This window comes from Hordeum vulgare, chromosome 3H (genome assembly GCF_904849725.1).
Source record: "Hordeum vulgare subsp. vulgare chromosome 3H, MorexV3_pseudomolecules_assembly, whole genome shotgun sequence".
Taxonomy (NCBI): Eukaryota; Viridiplantae; Streptophyta; class Magnoliopsida; order Poales; family Poaceae; genus Hordeum; species Hordeum vulgare.
This window is the reverse complement of record NC_058520.1, coordinates 1,844,676-1,851,890: the sequence shown is the minus strand read 5'-3', so window position 1 is coordinate 1,851,890 and position 7,215 is coordinate 1,844,676.

The window sequence follows — 7,215 nt, the reverse complement described above, 5'->3', positions numbered from 1 at the left end:
AGTCAATGACCAAAACTTGCCTCCCTGGGGTGGGCACGTGTGCTGGATGATCCGACTGGTCAAAGGTGATCGCAGTCTGAGAACATTTGAGGAACGTGGGGTTGGTCGGCGTGGACATGTTCACCTCCCTGTTCACCAGCTTCAGTCGACTCTTGCTCTCAACGTCAGCAAAAATCATCAGTGTTGCATGGACTTGGGGGAACGGATCCTCCTTGTCCTCCTCATCTTGCTCATTGCCCTTTTCACTCGGTTGCCCTTCGCCGAACCCCTGGATCAGGAGGCGACATTGCCGAGTGGTATGCTTCGGATATATGGCGTTGCCCTCTTCATCCATCTTCGTGTGAATCGGACATGGCTGGTCCAGGATGGGGTTGTTGAACTGCTTCTTCTTGGGGGTGAACTGAGCCTTCCCCTTGCCCTTCAACTTGGCATTGGTAACAGCTACGGCTTCCGCCTGCGGAGTGGACGGAGCTTTCTGCTTCTGTTTCCGAGTGTTATTCCCATCTCCATCGGCGACTGTTTTGTGTTTGCCGCTGCGGATGCGGTCCTCTTCTTCGCCATTTGCATAGCGTGCCGCTATCTCCATCATCTTGCTCATGGAGATATCGCCTATTCCACCGAACTTCAGGTACAGATCTCTGTACCGCACGCCTGCCTTGAAGGGGCAGACTGCTTGGTGCTCTATGACGTTCTCCACCGTGTGGTAGAGGGTCGTCCAACGCTGAATGAAATCGCGCAGGGGTTCATTCTCCTTCTGGACGCAGTGCTGGAGCTCCACGAGGCCAGCAAGGTGTTTGCACGTCCCTTCGAAGGTCCTGATGAACACTCAGGCCAGATCTGCCCAGCTGTAGATGCTTGAGGGGGCCAATTGGTTCAGCCACGCTCGCGCCGAGCAGTCAAGCATCAGAGGGAGGTGCTTCATGGCGACGTGGTCATCCCCTCCTCAGATCTGGACTGCCACTCGGTAGTCATCCAGCCACATTTCTGGCTTGGACTCTCCTGTAAACTTGCTAATCCCCGTCGCCAATCGGAAGTTGGGAGGGATGTCAGCCGAACGGATTGCTCGACTGAAAGACTCGGGACCAGAAACGATGGTCATGCTTCCACTCGGACGGTCAATATCGCGACCATCGCGGTGGGCTCGGCCCCTCTCGACCCTCCGCTGGGCGATATGTCCTCCCGCGTCGGGCCTTGGGTCGTAAGTGTCCCCGACTGAACGCCGATCATCATGATGTCGGGACCCATAGGGCCCACCCCGCGGAGGGGTGCGTGAACGGCGACGATCTTCGGGATTTAAGGAACGGCTGCCTCCCCTATGTAGCTGATGAGAACCAGGGCTGTGAACTGACCGATGCGTATTCGCATGAACAGAACTATTGTGGATCCTGTTGTGCGACTGGGAGACCGTCGAATTTTGCTGCTGCGCCGTGTGCAACAGGGCGCGGATTTGCTCGATCCCCCTGCCAGCGTCCGAATCAGTCAGCTGAAGGGAATCGGCTATCTTGGCGGCGGCAGCCAAGTTGAGGATGGGTGTGCGGAACAACTCCACGATGCTCCGCCGAGTGTGCCGACTGGTAGAACGGCGAGGTGGACGGCGAGCGCCGGATGTTTCGCCGATCTCGCGCTCGTTCCGGCCAGTTTGGCGGGGACTTTCATGGGAGTTGGCCATGTGTACTTCTGCTACAGGCCCGCGACCCACGCACTCGGAAGGAAACTCAGTCGGAACCGAGTCCGAGCGCTGGGACGGCGGGGCAACCACAACCGACTCTAAGACCGCCACTTGTGAAGACGCGTTATGGCGCGCTCGGGCGTGTTGCACCCAACGTTGGAGTCGCGGACGGCGAGACCGCTTGTTGCGGCGCGTGACGACGGTGTAGGTCGACACCGGAGCCGACTGCTGGAGAAGAAGAATGCCGCGGGCGCCGGCACGGAAGTGCGTAGCCCCACGACAGGGAAGCTCCTCGACGTCGTGAGGGGCGTCCCGAAGCCATGCCGAATCGTCGACGATGAAGGAGAGAGCGCCGAAGAGGATCTCATGACCCATGCTCGAATCTCCGCCGGATGACATGACGAAAAGATGTAGTCGCAAACTCGCCGGAAGTCGCTTAGACGCCTGCCCCACGGTGGGCGCCAACTGTCGTGGGTATAAGTCTGACAGTAGATGTGTAGGGTACGAAAGGATGGGCAGAGCCTAAGCTGCGGCGAGGTTGTATGAGTTCAGGCCCCCCTACGGTGGAGGTAATAGCCCTACGTCTCAGTGCTCTGGGAGCTTGTTGTCGAGTGGAATATGGATTACAGTGAATTGCTAACCCCTGCACCAGTGGGGGAGGGCGGCTTATATAGAGTGCGCTGCCCTCCACATCGGTTCGGTGTACAGGGGTGGAGTAGTGGCGAATAAATGCTCGCGTTACAGGTAACGTATGTCTTAAATGCTAATAAAGGTGCGTGGAAACGTACGACCGTTTCCCTCGAGGGGGGTTACGATGCGCAGAGTGGAATCCAGTGGTTAGTTTGATACACTCCGAATGCTCATCTCCGACTGGATGGTGGAGGATTCGTTACCGACTGGATGATGGGATGTCCTTAATTCAGTCGGAACTGACTAAGGGTCTCATCCCTTATGAAGGGTAGTCCTTGGGTAGGACTTGTAGGGCAGGCCTATGACCCTACCCTAGGACTATAACCCCATCAAAGACAATGCCAATCAAATTCAACACCTCCCGAAAGAGAGTTTAGAAATTGCGATGTGAAATTATCCCGCCCCGTCTCCATCAACGCGATGAAGTCAAGACTATGCTGTAAAGTTGTTTCTGCAAGGAACCGAATTTTAGCCAAGTCTCTCAGACCTCTGCTATTCCAAAACATTCCTTTCATATTTCAACGTAGAATTTTTTAGCAGTCTTGAATCAAGCGCTCCTACGTATTGCAAATACTGTATAGACCCTCCATTTGTAAGTTCGTTTTGGCTTTTCAGAAGCATACTCCTGGTCCATATAACCAGTCGTATCTTTGCCAGCATCATTAAGTGTAACATTGGGTTGCTGGTTATGATGCACAACCTCCAGTGGCTCTTCTCTATCCTCAGGTGAGACTAAATTTTCACAAAGTAAATTCAGACCTCCCATATTAGATATTGCCTCATCATTCATTGGTTTAATTGCGGCTAGGTTGCGAATAATATCCAAAGCCCTATGAACTTCTAAGTTCAATAAGTCGTTAACAGATTTGGAAACCTCTTTGCTTGTACTACCCAAGTTGACCGCCACAGAGGTAACATTATCTATTATGTCTTGCGGAGAAAAATGTAGAATGGAATGCTCAGTATTAATGGACATACCTGTCGAATTCTGAACCTCCTTCATTTTAGCCGCCCGCATAGCCCGCCCAATCTGCAAGTCATCCGCATCTGGCTGAGACTGTACCCGTTGACTAGCCCGTCTATCCAGACCCATCGAATCTGGAACTCCTCCAAATGCTATGACTTCATCAACAGATATCGCAACGGGCTGCGGTGTAGGAACTGTCAGTGAGGTAGCCTCCCCACCCACCATAGGCCGATCTGGTACACGCAAAGAGCCTTTGGTGCCAGTGCTCGCAGCTCCCAGTTCAGCAGTACCCATAGCGGCGCCCAGCTCGAATCCGATGCCAGCCGGCCGACTGATGGCCGGACAAGCTTGTGCACCGCCATGCAAAAGGTGCTCAGCAGCAGCAGTCAAATGAGCAGCAACAGCGTCGGCTGCATTAGCTGCAGGTGCAGCCTTACTCGACGCAGCTAGCTCGCGTGGGTCTCCTCCCATGCATGGGCCGCCTCCCATCAGTGAACATGCAGCAGCCTTAGTTGGCTGAGCTGTCGCAAGCGTCGCACCCGATGCCGCCATGGCGCCAGCAGCAACTGGTACAGCAGCTAGCGCCGGCTCTCCCGCACCTCTCGGTGAGTTGATAGCGGGAAAGTTCTCCAGCACAGGAGCACCCCTGATCCCACCAAAACGACGAACTGGTTCAGCTTCCAAAGCGAATGAATACACCCAGGTTGGTTACTAACCAACTTTGCTTCTGCCAAATACGTCTCCAAGGAAACTAGTTGCAACTTATTAGTAGACTGCAGAATACCTATGTTGCTCCTAGGATTCTTTCCCATGAACCTCGGCAGTCTCGCCCGCACGTAAGTATCCTTGCACGTCGACCGACAAAATTTTGCCAGCGCAGATGCAGGCTCAAAAGAACCAAACCGCAAGTCAAGATCAGAAGCAGAGGCCAAGTGTTTTGTACCCGTGCCTGAGTATTGCATAGACTGAGTGGGTTGTGGTTGTGTATTCTTCTGAGAAGAAAACTTAGGCCCTGAATCATTTGAAGTATCCACATTATCCTTGGCACCATCCGCATCATCACCATCAGTCATATTGGTATCTTTATCCGTGTCCGATGCATCAAAAAGAGTAGGGCTCTCAATTTCCAACTGGAGAGTGTAACGCATCCCCTCATATGTCCAAATGACCTCATCTGGAATAAGCTGAATATCTAGCACAATCACCAGCATCCTCGCGACGCCTTTGGCTCTAGTGAACACCATATCCACCTCCTCTGTTTTACCAATAAGCGAACCCAAACTACATACAACTCTAAAGTCATTCATAGCCCTGGAAGGAGCTCCTGCAAAGTGTACCCAAATCTAAGGTAGAGGAACACCCTTGGGCTCCTCACACTTCCAGGCATCAAACTCAAGTACGCAGCTTGTGCTAGCCACTCTGCACATACTGAACTTAAGCAAGCGAGCCAAATCCTCCTTAGTAGGAAAAACGACCTTAAAGACATTATCTGATATCAAAACCGGTTCCCACCTGAAAGTTGATGATACAAGCTCCTTGAGCTGTTGCACCACCTGCTCCACAGTCAAGATCCCCCGAGTCACCGTCACCGTGCCCGTGAATCCAGCATCTGGTGTATGAAGTGTCGCCGTCGCCGCCGGCGACTCGAAGAACATTAATTCTTGACTCGAAACACCATAAATGGTCACAACCGGCATAGTCCCAATCGTAAGAGGGCACTTAGCAGAACCATGCGTAGGCTTAAGACAATACACACAGAGCTCAGCCTTGCATTCAGAAACAAAGTGCCCTGCCTCACTGCATCGATAACACACCATCTTCTCTTTCGTACATGCCCACTTGGAGGGTCTATCACCTCCATCTCCTTTAGGCACCGCAAGATTCTGTTCAGCTAGTGCAGGATCGGCCGCCTCATTCACTGGCTCTGGCACAGTCGCCCTAGCAGACTCCTCAATATCTGTCGGCGCCTCTTGAGCAGGCATAGGAGGCCTTGGCTTCCTATCTCCCCCTCTGCCCGCCCAATTCTGTCGAAAGCCACCTCTCTTGTGATGCAAAGGTCCCGACGTCCCCGACACAAATTTGCCCGGTGGTGCAGTAAAACCCTGGTTGCCAGCCCCATTGTTCAGTGACGCATGACCACGCCCACCACCATATGATGATGAGCCACGGAACTGACCGTCTCCATAAGAGGTACCTCCATCATTGCCCGAGCGTCCTCGCTGCTGAGACCGATGATCCCCCGGCTCCCCCACCTGACCGGCTGCCCCGGGCGGTCTCCCCGCCTGTGCAGCACCATGAGGGAGTCGCGCGACCTGCGCAGCGGTAGCCGGCTTTGCGATATTGGGTCTGTCCCCTTGTCCAGGCGGTCTAGGTTGCGTGGCCGGCGGCTGCTTGGTAGCACCCCTACCCGCCATGTCCCTTCCGCTAGTAGGAGGAGGCGGCACCCGAGTTGCTCGTCCTGTTCCCAACGCTGGGAAGCCGTGGTTCTGTCGCCGAAGAACCCTAGGGTCAGGCAACTTCGTGCATGGGATGGCGTCTAGGGGAGAAGGAGCCGCGATGGGATCTATTCCGCCCAGGCCAGTCTTTTGCACGGTAGAAACTGCTGTCGAAAGAGCTAAGTCATGGGTCCTATACCCAGGACTAGCGCTGTCCGACTTGGCCTTGTCGAGAAGAGGCCTGACCGCCTGGGCCATATACCCATCGATATCCAGGCTGTTTGAGTCCAACACTAATCCCGCAGCAACTGATGCCGATTTCAAAAACGAATCCCTTTGGAATCGCACCGCTGCATGCGGTAATCTCGGCTCTGTAACAGGCGTTATCTCCGCGATCCTCGTACCTACCATCTTCTTCTTCTTCCTGCTCTTGACTGCACACCAGGCAGCCGTCGTGAAGAAATCGGACAAAGTGATCGGTGGTAGCTTCCCTTTTGTCAAGGGACCGATCCATGGACGGACTCTCTGCTTCGCCATGTCCTTCCTCGGGAAGCTAACTTCTGCTTTAACACCTTGCCTAATGGTAACCGGCTCCAATCGACAAGCATGAGCTTCATCTCTAGTACTATCTGTCTCTTCGTAGTTGATCTCCTCTACCTCATCATCCGATTCCTGATCTGCGAGGACCCAAAAACGCCCTCCAAACCGAGGGGAATTAGAATTAAGATCAAAACTTACCTTGCTCTTATGAAGATCTCCTTGATGAGCCTCACAGATCTCTCCAACGATGAGCTGAAAACCATCAATCTCCATGGTATGCCCGATCTTCGGATTTTCCTCATCTCGCAAGTATCTACCTGCCAATATGTCGTTATCTTCATCCCGAATGGTAATCCAGCGAGATACCTGATGAAGTTTGATGAAACCGAATCGCTGCACTCGATCATTAGAGGAGGTGTCTTCGAATGACACCGTCCACTTCCGATGGGATGCTCCGCAGTTCCCTTCGCCGTCGCTCCAGATCAGAGGGGATGTGCGGATCGCCCCTCTGCTCGGCTCTCCGTTCGCCCCTCCGAGCGCCCCTCTGGTCGCCTCAGGGAGCGCCCCTCCGATCGCCTCAGAAGTCATCAGGTGGTTTGATGGACGTGTTTTTTCTCTCTTCTCGAATCCCGATTCTGAGCTGAAATGTATTTTAAACCGAGTGTCTAGATTGCAAACAATTAATTGTTTTTGTCCTTCACGTTGATAGCTTCGAAACTAATCCATACTCGAACTGGGAGGTTTATCGGTGATAACTCTTTTCTCCCCCCCTCCCCCCCCCCCCCCCCCCCGTCGTGGATGTGATCTTATATATGTAGTGCCTTTTCTTTTCTGAAATTCAATATTTAAGAACTAAATTTTGAACTGAGCATCAGTTGTATATCTTTAATTGTTATGTTATGTAGTCAATATCT